This window comes from Conger conger, chromosome 7 (genome assembly GCF_963514075.1).
Source record: "Conger conger chromosome 7, fConCon1.1, whole genome shotgun sequence".
Lineage (NCBI taxonomy): Eukaryota > Metazoa > Chordata > Actinopteri > Anguilliformes > Congridae > Conger > Conger conger.
This window is the reverse complement of record NC_083766.1, coordinates 21,214,961-21,232,830: the sequence shown is the minus strand read 5'-3', so window position 1 is coordinate 21,232,830 and position 17,870 is coordinate 21,214,961. Positions and strand designations below refer to the sequence as shown.

At 44.5% G+C, this 17,870-nt stretch overlaps 1 protein-coding gene across 8 annotated transcripts in view; it reads left to right on the top strand.

Moving 5' to 3' along the window:
* Nucleotides 1-8,071: 8,071 nt before the first annotated feature.
* The window catches only part of cxxc5a (CXXC finger protein 5a), a 28,519-nt gene continuing 18,720 nt past the window's right edge, over nucleotides 8,072-17,870 (top strand). For 4 of the 8 annotated variants that reach the window (XM_061249229.1, XM_061249228.1, XM_061249223.1 and 1 more), the window contains exon 1: nucleotides 11,581-11,883. The gene's annotated coding sequence lies outside the window, so the exon portion shown is untranslated. Of the gene's footprint in view, nucleotides 8,125-11,580; nucleotides 11,884-11,943; nucleotides 12,111-17,870 lie in introns of those variants that run through there. The other 4 variants (XM_061249225.1, XM_061249224.1, XM_061249226.1 and 1 more) reach the window with 4 other exon arrangements.

The following is a 17,870-nucleotide window of genomic DNA, read 5'->3' as shown; positions in this document are numbered from 1 at the left end:
GAGAAACTAGGTATTTCAAACTGAATGTTTTATTTGGTTTGCCATTGTTCTAATTGTGATGGACCTGACACAGGTTTTATTGCTGATAAAACTATGGAAAGTTTTGTAAAAGTTATGGAGAATTTATTTAAATGGATTATAATAAAAAACGACTATTTTCTACCTGTCAACTTGCACAGCATCATCCCTGTTGGTAGCCATTTTTGTCCACTGTTCCCTGTTAGTGAATGGTTGGGGAAACCAGTAAAAAGAACTATGTATCCCAACCCACGTCAGGGTTATGCTGGAATCGGTAATAAAGGCGGGAATGGTTGAGAGGGCGTAAATACCGTTCGCTTCGGCACACTCCTCCCACATAAGCCCGTGCTCTAGTCGGCTTGCCAGGACACATTAGAGGAGTCTGTGTGTCTGTGCCGTTCTGCCTGCCTCTCAATCAATCAAACCGTGTTTTTATGTGCTGTAAGGCCGCTCAACAGACAGCACATCGTAGAGTGCTCCACGGCATGCATTCCGAATAAATTATTCACGTCGCACGGATATGACTCGGAGCAGCGGCAATGGTGCTGCAACAGCAGAAAGGGAAATCTCCTCGTGACGGTAATAGAATCAATAAAGTTGTTGATGAGCCTGTGTGTTATCTGAAGCGGAGAGATGTCCTTACGCAACATCAGCTCCGTTTAACAAGAATGTATATGGCCATATTACAAGTGGTGCATGGTGTTTATACAAGTTATATACACCATCTACAAGACTAATTCACTCATAGAATTAAACGGATAACCCCCTACATGTCAACCTGTCAATAACAGACAGCACTTATTATTGTGTTGACATCCAACTTTCACTGAATTATTCTTCACATTACAGTATACTGTGTATTTTATTTACACAGTAAGTCAGTCAGTTCTTGTACCTGTATATAAATGATATCCACACATGCGACGCATGACAAATAAAAATGTATAATCGTCTCTAGATTTTATGTTGACGTGTTAAGAACAATGGCTGTCATGTGCCAATCAAACAAGGGCATTTTTGGCAACGCTACATGTGGCACCTCTGAACTCGGGAATTTTTTTAAATGAATACATTTTTTTTAATGTTGCATTTTTATAAAACAATATAAATATAGCCACAACATGTCATTCCAGGTGTGTTTCCGTCATTGTTTTTTTCAACCAGCGGGAAATAAATAGTTCTCTGGAAGGCAGTAGTAGTGATGCTCGTTTTACCACTTGGTGGTGCTGTAACAGTTGTTATACAAACTTTGAAGCTGCCAAAAATTAAACTCAGGATTCTGGAAACTGTCTCAAGGAACTGTTATATGACATATTGCAGAAAAGAGTATTCACGAGCTCAGGAATGAGAAGTCCTAGAATATGAATATGGGGCATTTATTGTTTTATGACATGCATGGATATTTCTGATATAGATATGGCCTGAAGAAGGTAAAAAAATAAAATAAAAAAAACTTCAATTGACATTAAAACTGTCTAATTAAGAGCACTTAACAGCGTATCACAATTTAGAGGTAACGATTATGATTGTAATTATATGGTTGAAAAACAGCGTGCAATGGGGACCAAGCTTCTAAACCACAACCACTGCCTTTGGATTCGTTCCTGGTTCCTTCTCTTACCCTGTATGGTTGTACTATGTCTTCTCTGTCCCGTAATTACATTTGACAATTGAAACATTGAATGATGGATTCCCCCTGTACTGGCTGCCAGAGCCTTGCACAGCTCCAGTTTTCTCCTTGTGTGATGTTGGGCAGTCGGTAAACAGACCGGAGAACTGAGATTTCTCTGAGTACAATCGCTGGCTGGAGTTCAGTCCACATTTGTCCTTAAGTTTGATTAATCGTTAAAAGCATTTTTCTTTTTTTACTTCACAAACACAGTTTGGCAAGTTCAACAAAATCCCGAGAACAAACTCCCCCAGACTGAGTTGGTGAAGAAAAACAACGCTTGCATTTACTAGTAGGGACTAATATTGATTGAATGCAGGCCATAGCTTTTAAATGAAGCCTTTGGAGGAATTTGGAGAGATGATTGTTTTTATTTTTGTGCGTGTGTGTCTGTGTGTATGTGTGTGTATGTGTGTGAAATCAACTTATGGGATAGGCTGATGTGTACACACTCAGAAATAGTCACAGTGAAGGTACACTTTTGTTCTTCAAGGACAATATTTCCCAAATGTTACCCTGAAAGTACAGTAATGTTCTCTTTGAGTACAAATGAGTATGTTTTCCAAGCAAGAAAAGGTACAAATTAATTATAAATTGCTGGTTAGGCGTACAATGTTATGTACCTATAGTGTACCGCTCCCGGCGAACTGTACCTTTGAAGGCACTTTTCACACATTTATTTCTGAGAGTTTATAAAGTTGGGAGAGGCAGCATTCAGAGCAACAAATAACTGTTTTGAGTGGCCCAAACAAAAGGGGTTTTCAAGGCTTGATATGGGGCTTTACTGTTTAGCTTTTAGGCCAACTAAGCAGGAGGTACATGTATGCATTAGTGGTAGCAAAAGGTGAGCATTTCTGGTCTGAATGGCCTGTTCTCGATGTTATGTTGTGTTGTGTAGTGTTGTGTTTTGTTGTGTTATGTTATGGTGTGTTATGTTGTGTTGTGTTATGCTATGTTGTCTTATGTTATGTTGTGTTATTCTAGGCTGTGTTATGTTAATACATTACAAGGCATTTAGCAGACGCTCTTATCCAGAGCGACGTACAATGAAGTGCAGATTAAACACAAGTACAAGTGCGAAGAGGACCTGAGAGGACAGTACAGTTCCGAGTCCTAGTGTAACCATACAGATACAATCGGAACCCTTGAAGAATACATCACCTATTCTATTTTATGTTGTGTTGTGTTATGTTATGTTATGTTGTGTTGTGTTATGCTATGTTATGTTATATTATGCTGTGTTATTTTATGTTATTTTAAGGCAGTTCTAGTGGATGCATTCTGTTTATCAAAGGCGAGAGCTGTGGAGAAAGAGAAGTAAAACTAAGGACCTCACTAAAGTGAAGCCAATATGGTGGACATTCACTGTGTGTCCTCCTGCACTTGGACCTGCCTTCTCACGCCTTAGTTTCATGGCCGTTGTGGAGTGGAAGACCGTGTGGCATAATCCAACATCCCATGTGAGCGAGAGGTGTCACTTGGTTGGACTTCCTTTAAGGGAACCGGTTGAAGTTTCTTCACTTTTGTTTGTTATTTCTAACCACTTAACAGCAAACTGCAAAAAAATGTCCTAAACTTGCCTTCTGTGCTGTTTAGTTTGCTGGAACCTTGAGACAGCTCAGTGCTTTAGAGTTCAGTGCCGTGACAATAACTTGTCGTCTTTTGTTACACAGACACGGTTGAATTGCATGGAATGTTGCGGAGGTTCCTTCAGCCCTGGATTGACTGCTTGTACGTGCATACGGTGCATTAGGGCTGTGCTGCGGGTGTAAGACTGAATGTACAGTATGTGTTGTACTGAAAACTGTTGTTGTGACACCAAGTAAATAAAACTCAAACAAAAATTTTACAAATCTTTAAAATAAATCTCCTCAGCCCCCTAGAGATAATCACTGAAAAATTCTCAAAATAGGTAAAATAAACCTAAAAAAACGTATTATTTCAGTATGCTGGTTACTGTAAAACTTTGCAATTGTTTTTCATATGCCTATTTCATTGTTGGAGTGTTTGATTAAACAGAATGGCAGGAGTATGTGAATGCATAGCAAAGAAAACCATCACTCTACTAAATGTATACCCAGGTAACAACCATCTCATCCCTCCCAACCCCAAGTTTTTCGTTCATATGTTGCTTCAAAAATAAGAACATTTTACATGTGGTTGAGGGGGAGGGCTTCTGACAGTATTGACATGTGCCACTAGGTGGAGCTCTTTCACTGAGTTTTACAATTGATGCCTGTGTTTGTGTGTATATGTGCATGCATACACGTGTGGGTTCTTTAACAGATATTAATTACATTAAGACATTTTGGAAGGCTTGAAGAAGATGAATATCATGGATATTTGTTGGGTTCACAATAACCCCCCCACCCCCACACACACTCACACAACACACACAAGATATGAATGCTTGTGAATGTGGGAAAAATCCATTAAGCAGAGACTGAAGTCGACCTGCAGTCTGTGGGTATTAGCACACCCAAACCACACCAGTAAAATCCCCTTTTATGGATCCCCTTCACTATTCCCATTTGAAACACTTGTGTATTTCCATTTCAGCGTTTCATATCTTTAACACACAAACACGCATTCCTACAAACAACCCCCTCCCCCAAACACACACACCCGTACTGCACATGGTGAAACAGAGGGAGACACACACACATTGACTCTCTGTCTGCCACATCCTGGAGTGCAATGTAATAAAAATAAGTGATGCAACAATCAGTGTGGCATATTATAATAATAATAATAATAATAATTGGCAGTGACTCAAAGCGCTTTACAGTGAAACTCCCCCTCATCACTGTAAATGAGGAGGAGTTCCCCCCTCATCAGAAATGGAGATGTTGGGCATCTTCATTAATAACCGTGTTTAACTGTCTTTGAATGTGCTGAACTCAATGGAACTGAATTGACCCGAGGAGCTGATACAGTATTTTCTGTCTCACAGGCAAACTTCCTCCCGGGAGCGAAAGCCAAGCGGTTGCATCCTGCACTGAGAGCCCCCTGTGTGTGTGGACACGGTCTGTGCTGGCAGCCAGTCACAGGCTGCGGCCCTGGGCTATGGAGAGAGGGAGAGAAAAACACCCAAACCTGAACCCGCTGCAGGCGGCGAAGCGGTCTCGGCCGGGGGAAAACACGTCTACGTTTAAGGGCGCATATTTCTGGGCCTTTCTCTGGAGCCGCCGCAGTCTCTGCTCCGACAAGCAGAAGAGTTTGGAGGCAAACACCTGGCGGAGTGTCGGGGGGGGTGGGGGGGCAGGAACAGGAAACCGGATAAGCTGGCGGAGCCACCAGGGGAACGGGGAGAGGAAAAGAGGATAGGAGAGGAAGAGGAGGAGGAGAGGAAGAAAGAATAGAACTGAGCTGCGGCATGGACAGATGAGGGGGAGCGGTGTTCAGAGAGAGGATCAAAGCAGGAGAGACCACCCCCAGATCAGGGAGGAGAGACTACCCCCAGATCAAAGCGGGAGAGACGACCCCCAGATCAGGGAGGAGAGACCACCCCCAGATCAGGGAGGAGAGACCACCCCGGAAGAGGGAGGAGAGACCACCCCCAGATCAGGGAGGAGAGACCACCCCCGGAACAGGGAGGAGAGACCACCCCCAGATCAAAGCAGGAGAGACCACCCCCAGATCAGGGAGGAGAGACTACCCCCAGATCAGGGAGGAGAGACTACCCCAGATCAAAGCAGGAGAGACCACCCCCAGATCAGGGAGGAGAGACTACCCCCGGAACAGGGAGGAGAGACCACCCCCAGATCAGGGAGGAGAGACCACCCCCAGAACAGGGAGGACAGACCACCTCCAGATCAGGGAGGAGAGACCACCCCACATCAGGGAGGAGAGACCACCCCCGGAACAGGGAGGAGAGACCACCCCCAGATCAGGGAGGAGAGACCACCCCCGGAACAGGGAGGAGAGACCACCCCCAGATCAGGGAGGAGAGACCACCCCCGGAACAGGGAGGAGAGACCACCCCCGGAACAGGGAGGAGAGACCACCCCCAGATCAGGGAGGAGAGACCACCCCGGATCAGGGAGGAGAGACCACCCCGGAACAGGGAGGAGAGACCACCCCGGATCAGGGAGGAGAGACCACCCCGGAACAGGGAGGAGAGACCACCCCGGATCAGGGAGGAGAGACCACCCCGGAACAGGGAGGAGAGACCACCCCCGGATCAGGGAGGAGAGACCACCCCCAGATCAGGGAGGAGAGACTACCCCCGGAACAGGGAGGGGAGACCACCCCCAGATCAGGGAGGAGAGACCACCCCCAGATCAGGGAGGAGAGACCACCCCCGGAACAGGGAGGAGAGACCACCCCAGGATCAGGGAGGAGAGACCACCCCCGGATCAGGGAGGAGAGACCACCCCGGAACAGGGAGGAGAGACCACCCCAGGATCAGGGAGGAGAGACCACCCCCGGATCAGGGAGGAGAGACCACCCCCGGAACAGGGAGGAGACACCACCCCCGGAACAGGGAGGAGAGACCACCCCAGGATCAGGGAGGAGAGACCACCCCCGGAACAGGGAGGAGACACCACCCCCGGAACAGGGAGGAGAGACCACCCCAGGATCAGGGAGGAGAGACCACCCCCGGATCAGGGAGGAGAGACCACCCCCGGAACAGGGAGGAGACACCACCTCTGCTTGAGCCGCAACAGAACCGGAGACTCGCTGAGTGTCGGGTCTTCTGCAGAATTTGATATAGCCTATTTTAGGCACTGGTGTGAGTTTAATATGGAACGGCTTTGGCACCTGTGTTAGTAAACAATCCTGAGCTTCTTTCAATGACTTGTGCAAAGGTAGGTCATAGTAGATGTGTATAACCTGTATAGGTTTTTATGTGTTGCTGGTTGCCTGTCTTAACCACCCGCGTTAACCACCGATGGCACCATAGCTGACTAGGTGAGAACGGGGACCGGCTTTGTGCGTTTCAGAAGCTGGACATTAACTCTGATCCCGCTCCCCCTCCCCCCTTCCTCTTTTTTTTTAAGTTGGCTTTGGGCAGTCCTGCAGTGTGGTCATGTGTCTCGCGGGAGGAGAGACCATGTGACATTAATCCCCCCCGCCTCTCCTTCCGCACGCAGCGACGACAACAAAGGCTCGAGTGTGGCTCCGGGCAGCGAGAGGACAGACGGACGGATGGGCGGATGGACAGACTCCTGCCTGCCGACTTCCCCTGTTTCCTGTCAGCCGTCTCGCTCCCCGCCTCCCCTGTCCTTCGCCATCGCTGCTTTAACGCAACCGACAAAAAAACTAAAAACTAAACAAAAAGGTTTAGGAATAAACCGCCTCGGTTTGCTGAAGGAATTCTCTTTTTGTGAAGGCAGGTGTACCTGCTGTAACCAGAGATTTTCATTTGATTCTAAAGGTCAATAACCTCAGGTTGGAGAATTAAAAAATTAATTTGTTTATATGTTATGGTCAAGAAGATACATGCATGCATCTACTGGGTCCCAAAACAAATACTCTTCCTTCATGTGAACCACCAATGCGCTGTTAGAACAACATTCCGTATCTCCATTGCAATATGAAATTCAGACCACAATAACATTTAGTTGACTGTACCCAGGATCACAGTCATGCCATTCTTCTGAAAAATAATAGCAGTATAAAAATGTCCTACATATGGATTAATAAACAAAATCAATAAAGCGATGTGGTCTTTATTAATTGATTTATTTTCAAACTTGGGACTTTAAGGTTCTTCTCCATCCCATTAGGATCTTGTCACAACGTACATAAAAACACACTCCCTCTAGGGTCTTTCTGCGCACTTGACTCTGGTTATGTGTATGCACTTTGCCAAATGCCTATAATGTAGTGTAATGTACTTACTGTATGATACCTCTGTATAAATGGTCTTTTTTCCCTGGGAAGGGTTATTGTGCATAGAATGGTATCTGACAGGTACTTTGTATGCGCATGTAAGTATACAGTCTAAAATATGGTTCCAAAAGGAACCAATTGATTCCATAGAAGAACCCTATCTAGTTAAAGGGTTCTTTGTCAGACAAAATGGTTCTTTGTCTGGGAGCTTTCACACTTCACGCCTATGACATAAAGAACTAAATAGGGTTCCGCTATGGAATCAAGCCACAGAACCTTTTGTTTTAGAATCAGAACCCTTTTTTTCTGAGAGTGTAGGTGGATAAACTGTGGTTAGAGAGGGGTGTAAGACGGAATGCGCGCAGTGTGTGTCTGTGTGTGTCTGAACAAGGCCAAGAGTCACTAATGAATCCTCCGTTATCTGCCGCGGCCCGCGCCAACCCTCCCTTGGCAACGGCAGGCGGACAGACAACGCGGCAACAGACGCGGCTCGCCACTGCGGTGTCTGTCGAACGAGGGCGAGAGGCAGAGGGGGAGAGAGTGTGTGAAAGAGAAAAACTGAGAGGCCGTGGGATAGGTATCCACAGCAAGCAGTTGCAGTTAAGTACACATTTTGTTTTAAAATACAGTTGAGTTATATTCATATAGATGTTAGGCTAAATATATTCGGTGAATTGAGCTATATGGTTCGTGCCTTTATAGAGTTACTGGTGTCGGCGCTTTACTCCGGAGGGAGTAGCGGGAATCCAATCACCTACAAGGTTCACTGAAGAAGAAAAAGCCCCTAACAAAAGCCTCCACATACGTGATTAGAATGGGTCACTTCATGAAGCGATTTGTCGGTCACCTTTTACCGTTATTTTTTTAATTTTTTTATTATTCAAGTAGTCTTGACGAAACTCACGAGAACTTTAACGTGGGCAGATTATCTAGGGCGACACAAGAAGTTAGTGCATGGTTCCGGATAGAAACGGCAGTTACACAAAAATCTAGTTCTGAACTGCTTGAGCTGGGGTTGGAATATTGCTGGGGGGTCATTGTTAAAAACGGAAAGGAATGCAGGCAAGCCGAAAACGGACAGGAAGAATGTGGTCAATCTGGACTGCGTAACAGATACGCTCAGATGAGCCGAGAGAGAAAAATAAATAAATCGGCTCAACTGAAGGCGCGTATGACCGGGAAGCGCGTCAAAGCACTGCGTGATGCTTCGGAGCAGCATGTGCTAGACTATACCCATTGATAAAAAATGTATTGTATGGTTTCCCTGCGACCTTAGAAAACTGCACCACCATATAGGCTAGCTGTATGAAACGACAGGACCCGCAAGCAAAGTAAACCCATCCGATAGGCTCGTAACATGACACTTTCATTTATAGTTGAGATTTTGTCCTCCTCTGAATACTTTGTGGGGAGAAGTCAGGCGGTCAGCTGCTACGGTTGGGAATTTATTTCTGAACAAAAAAAAAAACAGACGAGCGAGAATGAAGTCTGCACAACATACGATAGCCGCGATGAAACCAGGCACATTGCCAATACCAAAGAGACGGTCTTCACTTCAAGGGATTACTGAGTAATGCGTGACCAATGTATTCACGGCTATGCGTTTGGAGGTTCTGGTGCGTTTATCTGTAGCTGATGGAACCTGTTTCAGCTTACGACCACGAGGACGCGACGGTGGTGTGAAACAATAGAGTGAACGGAAAGGAAAAAATACTTTTCTTTCGCTAAAGACAACCAATTTCACCCACACACCGCTCTACATTACTTAACGCACGAACGCATAGCGGTGTATGCATTTCTTTCATGGTATGACTTAGTTATTACAACTAGTGCTAGCTGAATGAATTATAATAGACCAGCCGTTATTAGCCTACACATTGCAGATAAACGGCTGAACCGTGTCAAATTTGGGGATTGTAGGTAGGCTACGTTCTGTGACTGAACATGCTAAGAGACAGAACTTAAACGTGACTGCCAAAATGTAGAGAAAGAAAAGAGAAAACTACTTGTCTGACTAATTTATCAATTGTCTGGAACAAGGGTTTACCCCCTTTTCGACGGGATCAAATGTGATTCGGTCGAGCAAATCGGCAGAGAAATTGACCAACGCACAGACCAGGTTGTGTAAAAGGCTGCGTTCCGCCCGGAGAGAACCATTGGCCGTGACTAAAATTATCTGAAGCTCTTGGTCCTAATGCCCCACGTTCAAAGGCAGGTGTGCTACCTGTCCTGCTCTTAAATCTAGCTCACCTGACAGCTTCACCTTTCTGGCCACTGTGACAACATGAAATACTATTGCTTCGGGCCCAAGTTACTGAACCCAATAGCCTACCTTTGAAAGTATGCTATACACATTAAGGCATACACACTTGGGACGCAATAGACACATGTACTGACACATTGCTCATAGTAACGCAGGGTTAAAATGGATAAATAACAATTATTTTATGGTTTGGACAGATATATTTTATTCCACAGATGACAACAGCAGCTATAACAGCATCAGTGTTTTACACAAGTGACTTAACAGATATGCAAAAACAAAAAAAACCTATATAGGTTCTATCTACTATGAACCACCTTTTATAAGTAATTGACAGGTGCTCGTGATTGTTTACTAATACAGGTGCCAAAACCATTCCATATTAAATTCATACAGTGCCTAAAATAGGCTATATCAAATTCTGCAGAAGACCTGGCACTCAGCATTAAAAAGTTAATTCCAAACTCATGGTTTCTATAGCATAGCTACACGGTGCTTTTCAGGTACCCCAAAGCCAGAATGTCCGCCGTGGCCGCGCAAAAGTGGAAGGTTGACAGCTACTTTGTGTGCGTTTTTGTGTATTTAAGGGGACAACGTTCGTGCGCGTAGCTCTGTCGCGATTCCCGCTGGCGGTAGACCCCTCTCTCCCTCTCTCGCGCTCTGGCCGCGCTGTGTTATTTTCCAGCTCGGAGCCCCAGCCCACACGGCTCGATCGATTCGCATTGATTGTCCCTGACGAGCTGCTCCACTTTCCAGCCAATGTCAGCCCGTCTGCGATCGGGAAGGAGAGAAATGAAGGAAAATCTCTGCCGCCCTGGCGGTGTCATTTCCCCACACTTCTGCTGGCCGCCCGCCAGCAGACAGGACACTCACAAGAGGTGGAGTGGACTCTCCGCGTCGAGCGAGAGGAGGAACAGAGTGCGCAGCCGATTCCGGCCGACGACACCGACGGCTGCTGACCACAGCCTAGCCACTCCGACACACTGCAGGCAGAGAATTAAAACTCTAGGCTACCGCGGGTGGCGAGTCACCCCCGTCCACTGCTTGGTTAAAAAAATATTAAGCAACAAGCCAGCATTATTTAGTGAAATTACAATCAGTGTAAATTGACCATAGTTGCATTATTGCAAAATAATAGTTATAAGCACCTAGTTTTTTGTGAATATCTGAGGATCGAATGGAAAGCACTCCCTGGAATATTGTGTCATTTTTCTTTCTGAGCTGAAACAGAAACATCAGAACAATGTCATATATCCCGTCTGTAATGGTTATGCATTACAGCACTTTCGTTTATTAGAATATTTTAGCCAATGGGTGAAGAGTTTGTTTTTTGTTACAGTGGTTACTGTAATTAATCTCTTCCAGCTGTCAATAATTAAGCTATTTTGCGCGTTAGTGATGATGTCATCACCTGACACACACATAAAGAGAGAGGGGGGTAGAGACAAATAGAATAATATCAGATAACTTGTTTTGCTCATTAACCTACTCCGTTACAGCATGAGTTTGGGAAAGTTATGTACTAAAGCTAATACGAAACACCAACTCACACATGTTCTTTAAAATGTAGGTTAATTGCGAATATGAAGGAAAGCTACACTGGTCAGTAATGTGTGATCTCCAAAACATTCAAAATATGCACCGTTTAAATAACTATATGCCTCAATAAGTGACGTATGCAGTGTCAAGTGTGTGTAAAATTTGTTGACGGAACCTCGGGGTTGCTATAAGGACGGTGTTTGTACGTTTCGGTATTATTTTTGTCTCTCTCTCAACGTTGGAAAGTCCAGTTCGGTTTTTACGTGAAGCTCCAAAAATCTATGAAATGTGTTTGCATGTTCTTCTCCGCGAGCAGGGATGTAGAGGTGGGATTGCAAGAATCGAAAGGTTGGAGAGCCCGCTCGCTCGCTTCCGAGAAAGTACGTTTACAACAATTTATCATTTTGTTTGCCTCCCGTTGGTTCCGGACTTGGCCAGTAATATTTCCGTTGGGTTCGAATTTTTTCCCCTTCTTTTTGACACCAATCTCCGCAGCAGGCACGGAGACGGACCGCTCGGACAGTTGGATCCCTCCCCTCCGCTCGGATCTGCTTTGGTAGGTGCGAATGAAAAGGGCCTGTGTTTGCAAATATGCAGATACATTGACGGGGGGAATCATACTTTGTCGAAGTCTGCTCAAAGTTGGGAAGTCATCTTCCTAACAATCAAGTTAACAGGGAGAACGGGAGAATGTTTTTCCTCTATTCTCCGGAACGTGCCAGTGCAGACCAGGTACTGGTAACGCCGAGAGCCCGGTCTCAGATCAGTGAGTCTAGACAAAAGGTATTTTTGTTTTGCGTTAATGTTTCCTTTTTTTATTTTAGCTAATGAAATTGTTTTTTTTTTTTTACTATGTATAGTCAATGCACCTTATCATGTGCTGCTACTATTTCGATGGGCATACGAGTCTTATTATTTTTTATTTTCGTATGATCTGAAATCTGTGGTTTTTAAACCAGTCGACCTAAAATATTGTGACATTCTTTTGTTGTATTAACAGGTCGTGGAGTGAAACGTTAAGCGTGAAACGTCCCTGAGTGACATGCACTTATATAAACTTGTCTCTCTCCTTAAATATTCGGGATTTAAATGGTGACACTTGAATATGGTTATTACGATGATGATTGTGACGTTCGGCGATTTTCATGACAGGTGAAGAAATTAGCAAGTTTCCATTTGTTTGGAGAATGAACTTTTTATTTCCTGTCAAATTAGTGTGGTTTATTAACACCTTTATGAATATTTAAAAAACATCAGTCGTATCGATTACGATATGCCTTACTTCGTTGGAGATTGTTTATTTTATGTATATTGGTGTTTTCACATGCGCTAGTGGGTCGTTTTGTGCTGTAGCGAGTGGTGCGTGTTCTTCATTGTTCCCGAGGACGGATCAGCCCGTCTCTAGCGTGCGATGTCCCCGCTGCCTGCGCGCTGCGTGCGGGGATTTACTGCGACCTCCCGCTATTGCCGCAACCCGCGACCAGCGGCGGTGCTCGTAGGGACTGCGTGTTTTTTCGTGATTGCAATTAAAAAGATGCCACGACTCCGGTTCACATGGTGTTATATGGATTCGTGTTATCTGAAAATGTGTTCCCCCTTTTTATTCACGTATATATAGGGAAATGATGTGGGTTGCCCACGCACACATTTTCACCTTAGACTAATTTTAGAGAATATTAGTGCGGAACTGGCCTTGAGCGTGTGTGTGTGTGTGTGTGTGTGTGAGTACACGTCCGTGTGCGCGCACACGAACGCGCGGCTGAAGGGAAGCGCAGCGTTAGTCCCCGCATTACCTGAACTAATAAATATCTGACTCGCGTGCCTCCCGCGAGATGGCGAGAGGCAACTTCAAGCGTGGCTTGTAGTTGCTTTAATGGTTTCAGGATTCATTAATCAGTACACCGTGGTAGGATAGCTTTAACCTGCTTGGGATGTGTTCTCTTGAAAAAAAGATAAGAGATCTCTTAAAAACGTTTTTTTTTTTATTGGTCAGATTTTCGAAACAATTGAACAGACGTGAATATTTGCGTTATCCTCATTAATGGGGCAAGACTGCCATTTCTGAACTCTGATTTGTTTTGATTAAGTATTGACTGGCCATACATTGGTTGGGACTGCTACTTTATTGTAATATCAGTTCTGCACCCTATACTCTTTTTGTATCTAGCCAAGTGGGCTGCAGTTGAGATCTCCACCCTCCGGAACCGAGGCAGTTGAGCAGGCCTAGTTTTGAATCGTTATTCTTCCGAGGAGGGCCAATTACTCCTCAGCGATGCCTCTAGGGAGAAAGTGCGAGCCATCGCGCTCTCTCGCCGTTCTCCAAGCTCTCGTATGAAATGCCAGTCAATATAATATGTGCTAAAGCGCTAAGTCCAATATTCATGCATATTATGAATATTATACACGCACGCACACACACACACATACACACACACACGTGGAAAAGCCATATCACCAAATCGCGTAATGCATTTTGCCACGTGGCATTGTAGTTTTGCAAATTATGTTGAATGCATACAATTCTTTTTTTAAAGTGGTAATAGCTGATATATAACACCACACAATTAGCACCATCAACAATACTGCGGCTACTACTACTGCTATGCTTACTAAATACCATCATCATCATCATCACCATCACCATCGTATGAACAAACGCCCGAATTCAGCGTAAATTGTAATGCTATGCAAATAAACATGCAACATGACAAATTATGAAACGCATTCAATAAATGCCTTTAAATATTACATTTATAAAGTTGAATCTCAGCGATGAGACAGGTGTTGAGAATTAAACTTAAAATGCATGCACACACAAGCAAGCAACGCACACACACGCACACATATACACACAAACACACCTCAACAACTCATCAAGCTAGTATTCTAAAGTCAGAAAGGTCAAAATGGTTTTGCATTTTATTATCTGATTATGTATTTACTCAGCTGTATACGCTCAGAGGAAAGTTATCGTGCCGATGTGTGGATTCGCTTTGTTGTGATTGGTCGTTTCCAGGTGACAGACGCGCACACGAACTAAATCAAATCGTTGCTTTGTTTATTATGCCTGAACTTAGCTGCAGTCAAAATCAACACCATCGTTTTGGAAGCTGTCATTGATTGAAACGTTTGATTTTGCTTCTCATCATGAAGACATCGGCCTCTGAAAACGCTGAAGCTTTGGAATAGATGGGTCTGACTCTGATAGTATTTTGATGTATTTTGGGCCCTGGGTTCGAATCCCTGTTGGCCGGGGCCTCTCTGTGCGGAGTTTGCATGTTCTCCCCGTGTCTGCGTGGGTTTCCTCCGGGTACTCCGGTTTCCTCCCACAGTCCAAAGACATGCAGGTTAGGCTGATTGGAGAGTCTAAATTGCCCATAGGTGTGAGTGAATGGTGTGTGTGCCCTGTGATGGACTGGCGACCTGTCCAGGGTGTATTCCTGCCTTTCGCCCAATGTATGCTGGGATAGGCTCCAGCCCCCCTGCGACCCTGTTCAGGATAAGCGGGTTAAGATAATGGATGGATGGATGGAATTTCCATATGTGGACCGGTTGTTTGATATTCTCATTCTTTCACCAGTGACCACTGGGGCTACGAATGTCCGAAAAGACAATATAATTAAAACTGCAATATAGGTTTGTGCACTCATTTCACCTTCCATTTATTATTATTATTATTATTATTATTATTATTATTATTATACAAATGATGATGATGATGATGATTATTATTACTATTATTGTGATTATTATTATTATTATTATTATTATTTTTTTAAAATTTTTTTTTTTTTGTAGGCCTAAGTCAAGGCATTTTAACTCCAGGGTTTGAAGTTAAGGATAATGCTGTGTTATCCCAGTGTGACACGCGTAACCCGATTTCTTCCTTTAAACGACCTGGCTGGGAAATCTGGTAACATTTCTTTAAATTGACCCCCAATTGAGACTGTCTGCTATGTAAGTTTACTTGGACAGGGACATCCGAATGACCAGAAATGTGAAATATTCAGGCCTATGTATGACCTGCTCATCTCCACCATGCATGGATTACACAGTGGGCAGAAAAGTCAGAGTGAGTTCTATCTATATTAGTGTATTGTGCACTTGGTTCAGTGTTAAGGTCTGCTGCTTTTATCTGTTCTTTTCTTTTTTAATGATTATTTCACCCTGATTTTAAGGAGAGAGGGAAAGATGGAAAGAGAGGTGGTACTGTGTGTGTGGTACTGCCAGGGAGGGTGGGTGTGGGAGCAAGTCTTGCTGTAAGAGAATAGTCACGTTGTACAGAGGAGAGTGAGAGAGTGTGACAGACAGGGATGGACGTGTGAAGGAGACTCATCCAGGTACTGAGAAAGGAGGAGACTTCAATAAGTTCAATAAGACAAAATAAGACAATAATGAGACAAAAATATTGATAATATTTTTTATTGCAAATGAAGTAAGACTAAAACGCTTGTTAAGATTTAAGACTTGTGACTTTTGGCAGTGAATGGAGGAGTGTGATGGAGGTATGGAGGATGAAGGAAGGAGAGGGATGTGTGGGGAGAGGTACACAAGGTCCTACAGCTCCCAGACACATGGGAAAAATACGACATTTTCACCCCATGCTCTCAGAAATAGAGGTATGAAAAGGGCCTAAAAAGGAACAAATTCTTGTCGTTGGGGCGGTACCCTCTAGGTACATAATATTGTACCCCTATCCAGGAAATAATGATTAATTTGTACCTTTTTGCTTGGAAAACATACTCATTTGTGTGAAAAAAGAGAACATTACCGTACCTTCATTTGGGAAATTTGATTTTTGAAGAACAGAAGTGTACCTCCGCTGTGACTTAATTTCTGAGAGTGCATGATTTCAGGCTGTGATGCTGTGATGGTTTTGAGGGGACAGTATGGTGATGTTTTGAGCGTACAGTATGGTGATGTTGACCACAAAGCAGGCCTCATGAGGAAGGCCGAAGCACTGGGAAGCAGGGCGGCCGAGGCTTCACTCTGCAGCACTCCCTGTCACTCTCAGTTTTCACACTCCTGGGAAGATGATTGTGCCAGTTGGGCAGTAAGCGTGCCAATGGTCCATTTTAAAAAGGACAGCCTGTAGCCTTGTGGCTATGCTACATGACTGGGACCTGGAAGATTGTTGTTTCAAACCCCGGTGGAGCTATGAGAATGTCCGCACGGCTATTGGGCCCTTGAGCAAGGCCCTTGACCCTGCATCGCTCCAGGGGGGATTGTCTAATATAATGCGTAGTATGATAAACTGTAAGTCTCATAAATAAGAAGATCTCCTGTAAGAGAGGAGTAGGTCTCTAAGGTCCTGTGCTGCACAGGGTAAAAAGGTGATTAGATACGGAGGTACGTGTGCGTGTGTTTATGTGTATGTGTACATGTATGTGTACATGTACGTATACGTGTGTGTTTATGGGTATGTGTACGTGTGTGTTTATGCATGTGTACGTGTATGTGTGTGTTTATGGGTATGTGTATGTGTGTGTGTTTATGTGTATGTGTACGTGTGTGTTTATGTGTGTGTACGTGTATGTGTGTGTTTATGGGTATGTGTGTGTGTTTATGTGTATGTGGATGTGTGTGTTTACGTGTGTGTACATGTATGTGTGTGTTTATGTGTGTGTACATGTATGTGTGTGTTTATGGGTATGTGTATGTGTGTGTGTTTATGTGTATGTGGATGTGTGTGTGTTTATGTGTATGTGGATGTGTGTGTTTATGTGTGTGTACATGTATGTGTGTAGCGGTGCACACGTTTTCTTCTCACCACTGCTGATGTGAACCTTACCCCATCCCCTAAAGGCCCTAATGAGAGTTAATCAAATCTGTGCGATCAATGAAAGCTTCAGGACAGGTGGTTCTTATAAATGACCTGCACTAATATGGAACTCGTTTGTTTCGGATACAGTTGAGTGGACAAATGAGATAAGTTAGCCTTGTGTGTTTTTTTTCCAAGTGCACATGTACACACACCCATACACAGACATACATGTTCATTCAGACATCCATCCATTATCTGACCTGCTTGTTCCTGATCAGGGTTGTGGGACGCTGATCCCAGCATGCATTGGGAGAGAGACAGGAATACACCCTGCACAGGTAGCCAGTTCATTGCAGGGCACACACACCATTCACTCAGATACTCATACCTCCTAAGGCCTCCCTAGTCTCCGGTTAGCCTAACCTACATGTCTTTGGACTTTGGGAGGAAACCAGAGTACCTGGAGGAAACACACACAGACACGGTGGACATGCACACAGAAAGATTCAAAATCAGGACGGTCTTGTTGTGAGGTGGCAGCGCTATCCACTGCCCCACAGTAACACCTCCATAATCATATACACACACAAACTCAAACACACACCCACACGCACACACACTCGTGGAAACACCCACATACTTTGTGGGGGTGACATTATCTCAGAAGCAGTCATCTAGAGTGGGAGGATTGCCGGTTCGATCCCCTGCCCTGGGTGTGTCGTAGTGTCCATGAGCAAGACGCCTAACCACCCATTGCTCCTGACGAGCTGATTGCATGG